General features: G+C 44.8%; 1 protein-coding gene and 1 long non-coding RNA gene across 3 annotated transcripts in view; one reads left to right on the top strand and one right to left on the bottom strand.

Annotated features, from left to right (window-relative positions):
• LOC121700495 overlaps positions 1 to 385 on the bottom strand; it is an 18446-nt gene extending 18061 nt beyond the window's left edge. The window contains exon 1 of the long non-coding RNA XR_006027246.1: positions 375 to 385. This is a non-coding gene — a long non-coding RNA (uncharacterized LOC121700495). The remainder of the gene's footprint in view (positions 1 to 374) is intronic.
• Positions 1 to 17500, top strand: part of wnk4a (WNK lysine deficient protein kinase 4a) — a 64793-nt gene that overhangs the window by 5279 nt on the left and 42014 nt on the right. The gene's annotated exons all lie outside the window — the stretch shown is intronic.

Below are 17500 nucleotides of genomic sequence, written 5' to 3' on the forward strand. Positions count from 1 at the left end.
TCCTGATTTGTTGATTTTGAGGCAATGATTCCATGCAAAGGTTTGGGCTTCAGGGCCCCCTGACCCCTTGGGCCCCTGGGCCTGGGCCCAGTAGGCCCGTGCAGTAATCCATCCCTGCTCGGCTTGGCCCCCATTTGGGTGTGTGTATTGGTTGGATTTTTGTGCGCTTGTTGCAGACTAGTTGTGACTAGACCGGTTTTAACACAGGCATTTGTATTTTAAGAGCTCACACGCACACACACACACACATACACACACATACATACACACAAGAAACAACAAAGCACCAGCGCACCTCAGTTGATACAAACATACTGTATGTAGCCTGCTTTGTGTTGACTGTGCCTGTGCCTTGTACTAGCCTGCGCTAAAACATACGAAGTCACAGCACCTCAGACCAAAAGGTGGACGTGCTAGCAGGGAGGCTAGAACCAATGGGTGCTAGCGTCTGTTGCTAACGCAGCTCTTGAAGGAGGTGTCATGAAGGAGGCTCACTCACTGCATAGCTACTATGCCTGCTGGCTACCATTACACCTATTAAACTCTGAATGATTGTTATTTGTTCTTATCAGTGAACGAGAGGCGCACATACATATAGTCACATTTCTGCTCATTCTTTTAAAATTACCATAATCACAGATTGCTCCTCTGTGCAGTGTGGCAGGTTTATGATGTGTGTGTGTGTGTGTGTGTGTGTGTGTGTGTGTGTGTGTGTGTGTGTGTGTGTGTGTGTGCATAGAGACTTTCCCACATGAGTCAGGATGATGTTGTAGTGTCATCAGTGATTTACCTGCCTAATCATGTCAATGCTGGCGAGCAGAGGCAACTGCACCTGTCCTCCTACCGTGTTTCCGCAGGAACGTGTTTATGTAAAGAAAGGGCCTTTGATGTGGTAGACACAGGGCAGGAATGTGCAGTACTTTTCCAACAGCTAAGAGCGTGTGTGTGAGATGGGCGGGGTGGGGGGTGGGTGGCAGAGAGTGTGTGAGTGTGTGCGTGTACAGTATGTGTGCGTGTGTGTGTGTGTATATGTGTCACTGTCCAGCATTGGTCAGTTGGTTGCTTTCTCAGGCCTGTGTTTTATAGTGTGTGTGTGTGTGTGTGTGTGTGTATACACGAATGTTCTCGTAGGACTGTGTTTGGTGTTGGTGGGTCCCTGAGTTGTTTGTGGACATTCTCGCCAGTAAAGTTCAGGGCAGCGGATGCACACACACACACACACACACACACACACACACACACAGCGCGCACACACAAACACACACACAAAGATCTCTTCCAGTGAATTTTCCCCTCTGCTCTGCTTTGCGTTTCTGCCACTAATACATTTGCATGGCTCTCTGTCTATTAAAAGTATTTCATGCATGATTGGCCTTGAAGTTACACATTGCAGTGTTACATTGTTGTTGTTGTTGTTGTTGTTGTTGTTGTTGTTGCTGCTGCTGCTGTTGCTTGGAGCGTTTTTGTAAAGTATCTTCGTCTGGACCTGTAAGCGTTTCTTCTCTCTCTTCCTCCCCTTCATGGTAAAATCATGAGGCGGCTGCTACCGGTGTAGAGTTGCTCCTCAAGTCCTTAAGCAGAGGTCACTCAGGCTCACGTTAATTAAGAGTGCTGACAGGAAAGAGAGAGAGAGGGAGAGAGAGAGAGAGAGAGAGAGAGAGAAAGAGGGAGAGAGAGAAATAGAGGGGGGGGGGAGAGAAGGAGAGAGAGGGGGAGGGAGAGAGAGAGGAAGAGAGGGAGAGAGAAAGAGAGGGGGGAGAGAGAGAGAGGAGAGGGAGGGGGAGGGAGAGAGAGGGGCAGAGAGGGAGAGAGAAAGAGAGAGAGAAGGAGAGGGAGAGAGAGAGAGAAAGAGAGAGGAGACCCATTAGACCCTGATTAGTCTCTGTCTGCTGTCTCACTATTGTCTCGTTCTGGATCCTTAGTCGCTAATTCTCTGAAATCAAGACCTTAGGAATTAAGACCAAAAGCAGCTCACGCATCTTCAAGCTGGTCACCTTGATCCAGATCCTTAAGCTGGTCCCGTATTGGTCACCTTGGCCCAAATTCTCCAGCTGGTCTCATTCTAGCCCATAATGGCCCACTGAAGCATAGACTGTGTTAAGAACCCATACCTTTACTTGTCTTTGTGTCTAGAAAGAGTTAAAACAAAACTGTTCAGTGTGTTTTTTTCCCCAGACATACACTGGAGAAATGTTAAATTCTTAGTGCTAATAGGTAGGGGATTTCACACAGCGGCCAATCAACAATCGAACCTAATTACTGTCCAAACCAAAATCACTAACAAATCAACAAATCTAAACCAGAATTGTGATGATGAAAAATGCTAACCATCGATGTGCTCATTATAAAGGGCCCTTTGCTTCCGTCTGCTAAAGCACATACAGAGTGTCACCTGCGTTAAACTTTCCTGTTTGTATGATTGGTTATGTGCGTGGCAATATTCTACCCTTCTTCCCTGCAGTGTAGATGAGCTGGACATGTTGCCAGTTTTTATGTTGATGCTGCAGGGCATTTGTAACTATCAAACTTGTACTAAGACTTCTTGGTGCCGCCGCCACTGCCGAGGGCTTAGCTGGTTTTTCATATAAACTAAGCCTTTGTGTGTTTGTCAATTATCCCACAGTCTGTGTGTGTGTGCGTGTGCGTGTGCGTGTGCGTGTGCATGTGCGTGTGTGTGTGCATGTGCGCATGTGTGTGTGTGTGTTTGTCTGTTTGTGTGTGTTACAGTATGTGTGTTTTTTTAACGACTCCTGGAATTGTGTTCTTAATAAGCTTCTGCACCGCAATGAGCAATACAAGAAAACAATTACACATTCAGTCAGTGGGCCACAAGAGCTTTATTGTGTGTTCCTACACACCCCAACTCGAAACACTCTCGCTGTTTGCCCACTCACCCTCACGGTCCGATAAAACAGGAAAACTGTGGCAAACCAAACTCCGTCAGGCAAGATGTGCCAGTTACATTCTGTTCCCTCGTTAGCTAGCTAGCGTAGCGGGGTGGGCACTGCATGTGTTTACTCTCTGTGAAAAGTGTTGTTTACAAAATGGAGTGTTCATGCAACACCATGTGGGTGGACGACGCTAAAATGTGGAGTTTTGCCATAAGCACCAAGACTAGTGTTACTGGTGACAATATACAAGGTAACATTTGTCCACTTGTCCCTTAGTATAGACCAACAGGGTTAGCCCACCACTGGCATCCAGGTGTCAACTGCACAGTAAATATTCTATAGAACAACATGGGTATACATAGTAAACAAATTCAACACGAAATTCCACAGGGTAAGCCCACTATTGAGTTTCCATGGATACACATATGACAGAGAGCTTGCCCATCAAATTTCACTTGGCACTGATAAATGACCACCGCAGCAGATAGAGATCAGCACTCAGGATGGTCTCTCAGCCGTGGCCCCCAGACGTCACTTTATTGAGCTTGCTAAATTAAGACAACAGAAGATAGAGATCAGCGCTGGAGCTGACCCGTACTTCGCCGAGTTTATTTCTCCTCCCCAACACCTGAGCCAGGGGTTTGTTTCTGCCCCTCTCTCAAAAGCAAACTCTTGGCACCGCCAGCGCTACCTGACAAAGGGCACTGTTTGTCTGCTCTGGGTTGCTGTAGTGGTGAAAGGGGCTTGCTGCTCTCTGTTGATAAACCCTTGTCCTTATTACCACTGTATGATGAGTGAGAACGAGAGAATGAGGGGACACCATGTTCCATATGGTAACTAGGGGTACACATAGGGCAATTACCATAACGAGTATAAGCTAAAGGTTACCTTATCTTCCTGTAATTACAGTCACATAGCCCCCCCCCTAAATACTTTCAGCATGTGGGACTATGTGTTTTTTCCTCTCTCTCCCTCTCTCTTTCTCTCTCTCCATCACTCTCTCTCTCCCTCTCTCTCTCTCTCTCTCCCTCTCTCTCTCTCTCTCCCTCTTTCCCTCTCTCCCCCTCTTCTTGTTGTTGTCTGGAGGTTATTTATGCTCCATGTTATTTAAAGTCCTCATATCAGTTTTTGCCTTTGCCAGCATACATACATGCTACACACACACACACACACACACACACACACACAAACACACACTGAAATTTTAACTCACACATGCACGCACACACTCACACATGTTTATGAATTACTTATCAGCAGCTGCCTGCTGGACCTACTTTTCTTTTCAGAGGAACAAGAAAATGTGTGTGTGTGTGTGTCAGTGTGTGTGTGTCAGTGTGTGTGTGCGTGAAGACTGGGTGGGGTTGTCACAATGGTCTTGAGATATGCAGCTACCACCCACCCCCAAAAGCTAACATGGTGTGTGTGTGTGTGTGTGTGAGATCTCTGTATTTGTGTGTGCCCACTGTCATAAGGAGATTACTGGCTTCTCAGAATTTGTGTGTGTATGTGTGTGTGTGTGTGTGTGTGTGTGTGTGTGTGTGTGTGTTCAGTTTATCATTTCTTTACTATGATTAGATGACAAGGAAACAGAGGCATGACCTTGGACATTCCTCTGTAGAAAAATGACAACATCAGGTCACAGTATGTTGTTCTTGCCACTGAAGCACTAGCATCAATTTCATAAAAGTGTAATCTTATAAACCAAATATTCAGAGGCTACATGGGAACAGACTTTTCCAGGCCACTGAAGATAAAACTATATAAAAGGAATGTTTTTTGCCAGCGACAGAAACATTACACACCAGATTCCAGTTAATTAAATCTACTCGGCATTGATCTCAAATGTTTGGTTTCTCGTATGTGGCTTCCATTTCTGGGTAGTCATTACGGTAACCATAGCCACAGCAACTCTCTAATGGGTTACATCACCGATTGTGAAATTAGGTCCAGTTGAAAAGGATACCCGCGATTAGGGTTGGGCACTGAAACACGGTTGTAATATGGCACCGGTGCCGACACAAACGGTAGTAACTGCATCGAATAACAACGTGGATTTCGGTGCCTCATTTCGGTGCTTAAATAGCGTTTTTTAATTTATTTTTTTATACGAGGCATCACTGCATGTCATGCGCCATCTCTAACGTCTTGCTCTGATAGCAACACATCCAGATACAGTTAGCTAACATAACACTGGATGTATAAACCAGAGGGGCGAGTGGACAGTGTTTGACAGCTTGTGTGAGCCCAAGTAGCTTACTTTAAAGCGATATCGCAAGCTCCTGTCAAAATCTAGCAGTGGGCCTAACTACACGCAAAAGGCTATGAAACAACATCAACAGTAGGCTAGCCTATACGTTACACAATATCCTTGATAATGCGCTAACTGACATTTATTTGAAATGTTATCAGCAAAGTTGTAAGGTGAAAACTTTCACGGTGTGTTAAACAACATAATGACATGATATTAATATTTCATGTGCATGAGGCCCATATAGCATCACAATGAATATGAAGATCATGTTAAAAGTTAGCTGGCAAAAACATAAATATGTAGGTTACATACCTGATGTCACTGACCTGTCAAAGAGGCTACGAAACCATCTTCGTACGTTATCGCTAAATAAACTCAGCTGACTGATGTTAGCGCATAGCCATAGTTGCTGTTAAAATGCCTACTAGGCTAGCGCTGGGAATCTAAACACTTCAACACCGTAGCCTAACATGTTCAAAACTACTGCGTGTTATGGGTTAAGACATGACATTTCTTGAAGCATTTGGGAACACACTGAATTAACTGTAAAGTAGAGTCCCTGTTAGATTAGCTTGCTTGCAAATGCCGTTGTCCATGACCTGGCAGTTTTATGGCAAGCGATTTTAACATACCTTATGGCAAACCGCCTATACTGGGTAAACTTGAAAGCAGAGCTTACCATTGTGTGTGCATGCATGGCAAGCTGTTTTAACATTTAAATGTATTATTCGTAGGAGCAATGAGATATTGATAGTAAATTGAATATAACAGTTACATTTCATGTTCAAATTTGTCTTATCAATAAAAAAAAAGCAATTCATGCTTTAGACCATTTTAATTTAAAACATTTTAAAAACAAAGTACCGGTTCAGGCACCGCTTCGGCACCGGCACCGTTTTAAAAGTATCGATTTAGCACCGGTATCGGATAAAACCCAAACGATACCTAACCCTACCCGCGATGCATGACAGCTGGCGTTATGAGATAGGAAATACTCTTCTCCCCTCCTCTCCTCTCCTCCCTCCTCCCCCATCCTCACGTCTCTTCTCCTCTACTCACTTCTCCTCACCTCTCCTCTTCTTGTCTATTCTCTTCTCCTTCCTTCCCCTCCCCTCTCCTCTCTTTTCCTCTGTCCATCCATCTATCCATCAGTCTTCCTGGCCAGTGGATGGCAGTGGCTGGGAGGGTGTTGGTGGAGCCAGCCCCATCTGGGGGAGGGTAAGAGATGAGGGAATGGAAGAGGAAAGCTGGACTGATAGAGAGAGAGAGAGAGAGAGAGAGAGAGAGAGAGATTATCGGCGTGGTTTTAATCAGCCAGCTTCCCCGAGGTTTGGGACATTGCCTCTCCTGTGGAGGTCTGCTCAACCCAAGGGTGGGGGAACAGAGAGAGAGAGAGAGAGAGAGAGAGAGAGAGAGAGAGGCAAAGGAGGCGAGGGTGCATTTATAGAGGCCGCCAAGGAGGCAGGGAGAGATAGAGATGGATAGAGAAAGAGAGAGAGAGAGTGAAGAAATAAGTGAGAGAGAGATAAAGATGATGTAATGCTAGATAATTGGGTAGGTTGAGAAGAAACAGGAAAGGGCCGGAGCGGAAAAGAGAGAGAGAGACAGAGAAGGACCTGAGAAAGAGAGATAGAGGAGATTTGAAGAATGAGAGATTGATTAGGGGAAAATAAACTCAATCAAATCTTGAGTGGAACATCTTATTGGAGCACTGTTTTGTCTCTCTTTTGTGAGTGGTTGAAGAGTCCATGGTCGTATCCAACAATGAGGCCAATAGAACACTGTTAGCCGTTCTGGAGCTGAGACCTGGCAGGCGATACGGTATTCCCTGAGTCATCTTTATGATGGTACTCATGCCCAGCCACTGGCCTATCAATAAATCCACATGGACCGTCACCAAATAGGCCACAGAGAAGAACAGTCAGATTTTCCCCCCTTGTAAAATATTTATATTTCAGATGAATGAGCCTATTGATATTTTCACTCCTTGTATATTCGACTAGTGCCAGACTTCTCTTTTTGACTCTGCGTCCAGCTCAGATTTGGTCAGCTGGTACATTTTCTGGCAGATCTCCCAAATCGAAGAAATGAATTCTACAAAATTCATGTAGGTTAATTTTTACACCTTATACTGTATGCTAACATAGTTTATTGTTATTATTATTACTACTATTATTATGCTTAATGTAGGCTTTACAACTTTTATTTTTAACTAATGTAATGTCCATATACTGTATGTCATTTGGACAAAACATTCTGCCAAATAACACTATAGACAAAAGCGTACACATAAACATAAACAAGCAGTGTGTTTCCCCATAGTTATGGCCACCGTCATGTACAAAATCCTAGAAATAAAAAATAACTTTTAGACATGGTCTACCATGCACGTTGATGGCTATTACACCATTTTAGTATGACATTGTACAATTTTACAGGGAAAGTGTAATTACTATAAGTTCTACAGTATATAGACGATTTCCATACAGGCTCTGTGACCGTGTGTCTGAAATAGACCTGTGGGGAAGAATAGAGTTTGTTATCTGATGGTTTCCCCTAAAGACAGCCGAGCGCTCTGACTGGCAGCAATTGTTTATTTTGACAGGAGGCTCAAAGTGGAGCTTGAAGAGGATTCTGGGAAACACTTAGGTGCAATTAGGACTAATACACAAGAGTGTATTCACCAACTGACTCTGCCATTTGGAGAGGCTGTTTGTAATGTGTGTCGCTCAACCATCTCCGTCTGACATCCAGATCTTTCCCTCAGTGTGTGTTCACATATTTCGCAACCTGTTCGCAACCTTTCATCTTGGGGCTTTTTTGTTTATGCTTAAAATGTTTCGATCCAACTACTCACACCCCATAAAACTCTGAGACGGCAGTCGTACGTGCTTCTCTGAGGACCACAAGCGCTCTCTCGTATGCTAAGTAGGGATATGGTGGTCGCCCTTTGAGGTCAGGAGGAATGTATATTTTCCATAGCAACCAACTGGCCCGCGCTGAAAATATGCTTTTGGAAATGAAAAAAGTGCATTTAAGTGTATGTGTGTATGAGCGAGAGAGAGAAAAGAAAGATTGAGTGAGAAAATATACAGGGAGAGAAAGAAAGAAAGAGAGAAAAGACACAGGTTGAGATGAGAGAGAGAGAGAGAGAGAGAGAGAAAGAGAAAGAGAGGTGAGTAATGGAAACCACATTTGAAAAATTTGAAAGCAAAACAATGGAGGCAGCGTTCCAGAATTCTCAGCGTGTGCACCATGCAGTGTGCCTTATCTGAGCTGAGGCTGGAGCACAGCAGATATGTGGGTGAAGACAGCCCATGCATCTGCATGCAAGATAATGGCAGCACTAAAATGACCTGTTTTCTTTTGTGTATGTTTGTATACACGACACACGTGTGTGTGTGTGTGTGTGTGTGTGTGTGTGTGTGTGTGTGTGTGTGTGTGTGTGTGTGCACCTAATCTTTACTTTTTGAGTTCTTATTAAAGTTATGGCAACTTGCAAAACATGTTATACTTTGTGTATTTGTGTGTGTGTGTGTGTGTGTGTGTGTGTGTGTGTGAAATGTACAAAAGACATATACCCAGACAAAGACCCAAATAAGATGATATGTAAGCTTTATTTAAGCTTCCCTTGATGTAAAGCAGCCCTGGTAACTGGTCTGTTGGCTTCAAAATAAAAGCGGGCCCCATCATCAATAATAGTAAGCCAGTGATAAGGAAGAGAAGTGTAGGGGGTAAAGGGGTCCGTCTGACAGGTTTGACAGACAGGCCAACAACGCTGGACTCTCACGGCTGGATTCCTGTGACACTCATCAATCATGCAGAAGCCTGTCTCCCCTGCAGACTCTCACTTTCCATGCAGGACAGGCTTAATACAGACCACACTATCATATGGAAGAGAGAGAGGGGGGGGGGTAGAGAAAGGAGACATAGAGTGATACAGACAGAGAGATTGAACATAAACATAAACCACGTTAGAATTGGTACAACGTTAGAATTCCCAACTTCCAATTCCATTCCCAGTCTACACAATGACTGCACAATGCACGTCAGTGTGCAAAGCCCCCCCCCCCCCCCCCCCCCCCAATCATCTTCAGTACGTGCCATCATCATCATCACCACCCCATCACCACCACCCTCATCATCAGAAGGATAAGGTCTTTCTCAGTAACTCTCAGTCCCAACGAGTCAGAGGATTGTGCTAACCCTCATTGACTCAGATGTGCACTCTGGTCCTTGATGGTCTGTCCCCTAGCTGCGCCCTCTGCTATAGGAGCCAGTCTTGGTTAATCCAATAGCACAAAATGTCACGGCCTCTAAACAGATTGATTATGCTCCAGTATGATACAGAGTAGACAAGGAAATTGAATCAGGTTTCTTGTGGCCCTACACACTGTCCATTATATTTACACAACTGGCTTCTTCGAGCAGAGCCCTACAAATAATATCATTGATGGACTGGTTGACCTCGATGCATTTTTTTTCCCTTCTAAATTTCACTTCACTAGTAATAACTTGAAAAGGCCTCTGAGAAACCAAGCTACTAATATCTACTAATATAAATTATGTCTTGATGCTATCTTATAGCAAGCCCCTGTGTATTTCCCATTAAGGAAGCCTGGAACCTTCTACTCATAACCCTCTGATGAACAGGATGTTCTAGAACTATTAGATTTGGTTACTTGGCACAAGGAGGTCATTGGTGCCAGGCTTTTTTTGTGGAACTTTTTGTCTTATGAGGAGCAAAATAACTTTTTAAAAAAGGTTTAGGTTAAAAACCTGAATGTAAACAAAATGTGTTGCCATGGTGGACGTGTTCTTAATCACTTTCTAATGATTGCCCTTCTATCTCCAGAGCAAAAGGTTTTTCCCCCCTGCTTTCACTCTTGTATCTTTTACTTTTTTCTTTGTACTGTATCTTTATTTTCTTCTACCTTCAATAGGTACAGCTATCTGTAAACCATCTCTCTCTCTCTCTTTCTCTCTCTCTCATTCTCTATCTTTCTTTTTAACTAACCTTTTCGCTTCCAAAGCCTGCGGCCCAGGCTCTCAAAAGCTGGTACATATAACAAAGCTCTTGTCAGCCCTGCAAGCCTCCGGTGCCCAGTAATTTTAAACGTCAACCCCCCCCCACCACCACCACCACCACCACCACCACTCACCCCCCCCACCAAACCCTGAGCTGGTACTGATGGAAAGAGCCTCTCAAGCCAGTGGAAAGACTGAGGAGAGGCTCATGATCAGTAGCTTGTGCTTGAGCCGAGACACGACGATGTCGATAAAAATAAATAAAACGTGCGTTGTTCACTAACTCTTTTCCCTCCGTGACTGCCAAGCGTTGACTCATGTTTGCTCTTTACAGAGAGAGTCCTGAGGTCTAGTGGTTGTCCATTGTCAGAAATTAGGTGGCGTTAGATGGAGGACAAGCATCTTTTTCGGTCTGTCATTTACCATGAAACCTCTTATCCCAGCATAAATACTGTAACGTCAAGTCAAGTCAAGTCAAGTCAGTGCCTTATTGTGCAATGGAACATCGCCTGGAACTTGGATTAGTGCTTAGGCTCATACAGTACAGACAGACAAAAAATACAGTAAGACAGCGTACACAGCACAAGGCATCAACACAACACACACAAATGCAAATGGATAAAATACAACATTTGCTATAAACGTTTTAGGTCAATAGGTCATTTGGGGTTTTATTCACCTGCAAGTAGAAGAATGTTGAGTCCGCACACCAGAATCTGCTCCTTAGCGTTTTTTTATTTGTAGGCTATATCACCACGTGACGTTTCGGGCCCCAGCCCTTCATCAGACACATGTGGTGATATAGCCTACAAATAAAAAAAACCCACTAAGGAGCAGATTCTGGTGTGCGGACTCAACGTTCTTCTACTTGCTTATGCCTTCCTGTCCAGCACCCAGTACTCAGCTACTTGGATGTGTGTGCTGCACTCTTGAACTCTCATGGTTTTATTCACCTGCCCATGTAAATTGCTATCAGCTTTCCTGTCCTGTGTTATTTGATTGGATAGTGTGTCTCCTGGAAAGAAGACTAAAATTTAGTTACTGGTAACACACTTTACACTCCACAAAGTTACGTCAGGGGTGTTATCTCATTCATTCAAACACACACCTTCACACATAAACACTTAAAAAAAAAGATTAGCCTTGTAAATATAACCCAGTAAAATCATCATGTTGCGTATTTAGGTTATGTCAATATGTAGGGTCAAGTTTAGCCCACATAAACTTAACACTGACTCACTGAAGGACAAATATATGTAAGCTTTTTTCTTCTGCTTATACATGTAGTTATTTTGAGGACAGCGCAGACAGGAGTACACTCTGTTCATTCATACACTCATCCTTCAGCAGGTGACTCTCTCTGTCTCTCTCTCTCCCTCCTTCACTTTCTTTCTGTCCTTTTCTCTCCTTCCTCTCTCATTCACTCTCTTTGTCTCTGTCTCCATGTGTCTCCAAGTCCCTTCTCTCTTGCTCTCTCCTTCGTCTCCTGTCTCTACAGCTATGTCTGTCATCCTCTCACTTCTCTCTTGCTCTCTCCTTCGTCTCCTGTCTCTACAGCTATGTCTGTCATCCTCTCACTTCTCTCTTGGTGTTTCCCCTCTTCCCCTCATCCCTCCCTCCCTCCCTCCCTCTACCTCTCTCTCAACTCAACTCTCAAAGTGCTTGTCTTTCTCACACCCTTACCCATGGTCAATCCTGCTGTGAACAGAACATGTCCCTCCAGATTCCCGTCTCCCCCCTCCACGCTCTCTCTAATCTCTCTCTCACACCCTTCAACCATCTCTCCCTCCTAGCCTCTCTCTCTCTCTCCCTCTCTCTATCTATCCCTCTCTCTACTCTCTCTCTCACACCCTTCAACCATCTCTCCCTCCTAGCCTCTCTCTCTCTCTCCCTCTCTCTATCTATCCCTCTCTCTACTCTCTCTCTCACACCCTTCAGCCATCTCTCCCCCTAGCCTCTCTCTCTCTCTCCCTCTCTCTACTCTCTCTCTCACACCCTTCAACCATCTCTCCCTCCTAGCCTCTCTCTCTCCCTCTCTATATCTCTCCCTCTCTCTACTCTCTCTCACACCCTTCAACCATCTCTCCCTCCTAGCCTCTCTCTCTCTCTCTCCCTCTCTCTATCTCTCCCTCTCTCCCACACCCTTGCTCTCTGTCAGTCCTGCTGTGTGAACATGTCTCTCTAGATGCCCATCTCCACCCACACATTCTCTCTCTCTCTCTCTCTCTCTCTCCCTCCCTCCTTCCTGATCCCCCCTCTCTCTCTTTCTTTCTCTCCCTCCCTCTTCACCCCCCTCTCTCTCCCTCTCTTTCTTTCCCTCTCTCTATCTCCCTCCCTCCCTCCTCACCCCCCCTCTCTCTCTCTTTCTTTCTATCCCTCCCTCCTCACCCCCCCTCTCTCCCTCTCTCTCCCTCTCTCCCTCTCTCCCTCCCTCCTCCTATGGCCCCTGGGTATTAAAATAGTCCTGCTATCTAAGCTGGATGGTGTCCAGAGTGGGTGCTGTGTGCTGTGTTGGGCTGTGCTGCTGGTGCTGCGGCTTCTACCGTGGCCCATGTGAGCAGGACAGGAATAGCCTTCACACACCGCAGGGGCCCGACGGGGTGAAGTGCACGCACACACACACACACACACACACACACACACACACACACACACACACACACACACACGTAGACGTAAACACACACCGCAGCGGCCCAACGGGTGAAGAAAAACAGAGCACGATAACTCAGACTGGTGTGGTGTTCGAGCAGGGTGTCAAGGTGATGATACATGGGGCAACTTTTTTTTTTAGCGATGTTGCTGGGCAACCACATAACCAATTCCATTTATTCTGATTGGATGATCATGATGATTTGCCTACTGATGATCTCCAGAAAAGAAGTTGTTGCCCAATATCAATGGGAAGGTGCCAAACCCACAATAATGAGAAGCATTGCCCAGCAACATTGCTCAGAAAGTTGCCCTAGGCATCATCAGCTTTAACTACACCATGGTCACAGACTCGAAAACAAAAATCCAGAGAGCTAAAGCTACTGATACAAACATACAGGTGCAGAATGTTAAAAGCCACTTTGGCTAATGCTGATAACTAATCGTGAGAAAAAAGCTATAAGCTATAGGTCAATGACAATCCCCAGCAGCTGAATTGAGCTTCTATAAGCCAATTAATAAATTAGTTAATTAAAAGCCTCACAGCTACTGAGAGAAAGGCACATCTGTGACATCTGACCCTATTGAGATATGTATTGCACCTGTGCAATGAATGCTCATATACTTTAATGGAAAGGACCTCAAGTATGGATGCAAAACAACAAACAAACAAATCTTAAAGAAGAATTCTGACACTTTTTTCACACATAGATCCTTGTTTCTCGATATCACCAAGTACTGTCGGTACGAAAAAAGAAAAAAAAAATCGGTGCTACCTTAGTTCGATTTGCTGCAGCCAAAAGCTAGAGCAGCCAGGCAGCTACAGTGCTACACTCTGGGGGAATGATTTTAAAAATAGTTATAATAGTTTATAAAAAGGTATAATAGTGTATAATAATGCTAGGTAATGTAAGCACAAAAACAGTTATAATAGTTTTAAATAGTTATAATAGTTTACTGTAAGCCAGTTAGCTAAAGTACCTCCTCTCTTAACACATCAACCCAATACACAACATGCACTTACAATGCACTTCCTTAATGTGTCGATGTAGGGGCACATATGTCTAACACATATGGGTTAATGTGGTGAATATACTGTATATCGGTGAACATGGACATGACATGGACGTGTGTGTGTGTGTGTGTGTGTGTGTGTGTGTGTGTGTGTGTGTGTGTGTGCGTGTGTGTGTGTGTGTGTGTGACCATATGGGCATCTGTGTGTGAATGGCCTGGCTGTCTTTCTGACAGTCTTATCCCTGTCGCGGCCTCTGGACCCACCTGAAGTTAGCCTCCTTCCCAGGGCCCTAGAGCCCGCCATGTTTGACTCTAGTCAGCTATGGATAATGCTATGGGTAACACAAGGGTTTAGACTCTAGTCAGCTATGGATAATGCTATGGGTAACACAAGGGTTAAGACTCTAGTCAGCTATGGATAATGCTAGTAACACAACGGTTAAGACTCTAGTCAGCTATGGATAATGCTATGGGTAACACAAGGGTTAAGACTCTAGTCAGCTATGGATAATGCTATGGGTAACCCAAGGGTTAAGGAAGGCTATTATCATTTTGAATGACGTGTTAAAGACTCACTCTGTTTAAGCACAAATTTTAAGCAGCTACTTTATAAGTTTATAGCCGCTTCTGAAAACATGGCATATCCCTGATGATAGCTTTCTGGCTTACTGCATACCGAGTCCTGTTTCAGTTGGTGGAGGCCAGCTTTTCTGTGTGTGTGTGTGTGTGTGTGTGTGTGTGCCTGGTGTTTCAATTTGTCCAAAATGGTAAAGTAAAATGAAGTAAAAATGCTTTCCCCTCTGAAGCTGCATAGGAGTTTGATTCAAATTGAAGTGTGTTTCTGTGTTTGTGTGTGTGTGTGTGTGTGTGTGCGTGTGTGTGTGTGTGTGTGTCTGTCTCTGTGTGTCTGTCTCTGTGTGTGTGTGTGTGTGTGTGTGTGTGTGTGTGTGTGTGTGTGTGTGTTTGTGTGTGACTGTGAAGGTAAACCATAGACCTTTGTGTGACCTTGCGTACTTTAAGCTCAAACTGTCTCATGTTTGGGACCAGCCCAAGTGGGACTCCATCAAACCCCCCTCTCTAAGTGCCCTGCTTTCCACTTTGTTAAATACACGATGTTTATCTCCGCTATCCGAGAACGGACAACCCACCAGCCAGTACGGCTGGAGAGGGCCAAGGAGAACTGTTGTGATATTTCCAAAGTTAAATGGATGGGAACTACTCTCAGGTTCTGGTCCCAGGTCTCTCTGAGTGGATCGGTGTGTGTGTGTGTCTGTGTGTGTGTGTTTCCGAGCTGAATAGATTGTGCTGACCCAGCCGCTTGCATGTAATGACCCCGACAGAAACCCTGCTTTCCTGGTTCTTGTGGAAATGTTCTCAAACACAAAGCAAGGCAAAGCAACAGGCAAGAGCTTTAAATCAGTAGTCATCTGGATTACAGTAATTTAGTTATTTGATGTAAAAGTGACATTTAGCTGACATTTAGACTGATTAATGTTGGCTTCAGATGCTGAGTAAGGGGCCTTACTCTTCTAAATGAACAATTCACCTGTTGGAGGACACCTAAATGGATGTGACTCTAAAACGGATTGTGATCCATATCTGAACCAGGTCTGGCTATTTCCTAGTTCCTACTTCCTGGTTCCTACTTCCTACTTCCTTTACCCTCCCAGCTTTCCTTTACCCTCTCAGCCCTGACTGTGAAAAAAAAGACCTCTTTCGATTTTTTCGAGCCCTGACACCCATATGACCAGTCGGGGCTAATAAGCTGGTATTTTGAAAACATTCATTCCAACACTCGTCAAGGCCGACAGCTGCTGTCTCGCTCAGATCATGTAGGAACACCAACACCACCGGGAAGCTGACACAATTGTTTCATCATTCAGCTCAACTTGACCGGAGTGTGTGTGTGTGTGTGAGTGTGTGTGAGTGTGAGTGTGTGTGTGTGTGTGTGTGTGTGTGTGTGTGTGTGTGTGTGTGTGTGTGTGTGTCTGTGCGGGTCTGTCCCTGAATCTCCATCTCCATCTAAGGGGATTAGACTAACCTTGCCTGGTCATGCAGCTGTCCTCTGCACTTTCCCCCCAGGAGGGCAAGTGGCCCTGGACTGGACCAGACTGTGGGGGGGGGGGGGGTCTGCCTCTGCTTCTGTGCCTGGGTGCTAACTCAATTATATTATGTCCAATTATCATCAGTCATAAAACACACAGACATTTCGATTTACCTTTGTTTGTACTTTAAGAACTCAAATTAAACCAGAGAGATAGTGTAAACAGACAAACAATGTGTAGAGGGTAGTGGTGTTGGGTGGGAACAGCAAGAAACCTGCTGGTCCAGACTGTCCCTTACTACCAGCTTCTCCCCTACAGGGATAGGAGTTGCAGCCTCTGCTCTACCTCCATGCCTGGGGGCGCCACCTAAGCTAGGCTAACCCACTTCCATGCTCTCCTAACCCTTAAAGGCCCGAATATAGTCCTGCGTCGGTGTCCCGCACCCACGGTGATGAGAATTGTGTCATCAATGCGGCATGCTGTTCGTGTTGTGTGCCTCCCAACATGTGACCGCACGTCTTTCGACGCGCGTAAATGTCGTACCATCACAACGGTGTGACGGGAATGTTGGAAAATGAACGTTCTAAAGAATATCTGGGTTGATTGAATTCAACATGGAATTTTAGAACCTTGAATTGTTGCGGAACGGAATCTTATGTTAGAATGTTCAAAAACCCACACCTTTAAGGGCTAATGTGATTAGGAACCCTTTGAGCTCAGAGACGCGGCAGCAGGCAGCACCAAGCTGGACGTCAGCTTATAGGTTTCCACTGCTGCTGGACGCAGCTGCTGACCTGGTTAGATGGTTTACTGGGAAGTTGGGTATGTGGGAATGTTTAACCTGAGGAAGCCTTCCCCTTACCCAGGCATACCTTTGGCTAACTTTCAGAAAGACCACCCGGCCTGGACTGTGTGCAGCTTGCGGGTGGGTCAGAGGAATGTTGCTTGTAATGCAAATGTTCCATAGAATTTACAGACTTACATGAAGCATACAGTTATGATTTTTTAAGTTCTTTTACAAACATCTAGGCAATTAAAAGCACTTAGCAAGTAGAAGGTAGAAAGGAAGAAAATGAATCAGTACATTGAAAAAACACACAATTAAAAGCAAAGGAGAGAGAGCCATGTTTAAAGGAGAGGTGTGCATATTGTCCCATTGGAAGTTAAGCGTGTGTTAGGGTGTATGCTGTGGGAAGATTGTGTTGTGCTGTGCTGTGCTGTCGCTAGTGGGGCGACATGAGATCAGCATTGAAAACAAAGCCCAACTGGGCCTCAACATGAGCTCACTAGCATCTCATGCTAGAACTGCTCTTTCTTTCTTTCTTTCTTTCTTTCTTTCTTTCTTTCTTTCTTTCTTTTTTCTTTCTTTCTTTCTCCCTTTCTTTTGCTTTATGTGCCACTGGCTATCCTCATCCTTTTCTTTTTCCCCCTTTTTCCCTCTCTTTGGCTCCGTCTTTCTCTCTGCCACTTTCTCACACATTTAGTCTATCAACCCTTTTTGTTCCTCTCCGCCTCTCCCCCTTTCCCTCCCCTCCCACCTCTCTCTCTCTCTCTCTCTCTCTCTCCCTCTATTTCCTTCTCTGGCAGTTGTCATAAGACTGCTGCTGACGGTTAAG

Source organism: Alosa sapidissima, chromosome 24, assembly GCF_018492685.1.
Source record: "Alosa sapidissima isolate fAloSap1 chromosome 24, fAloSap1.pri, whole genome shotgun sequence".
Classification (NCBI taxonomy): Eukaryota; Metazoa; Chordata; class Actinopteri; order Clupeiformes; family Clupeidae; genus Alosa; species Alosa sapidissima.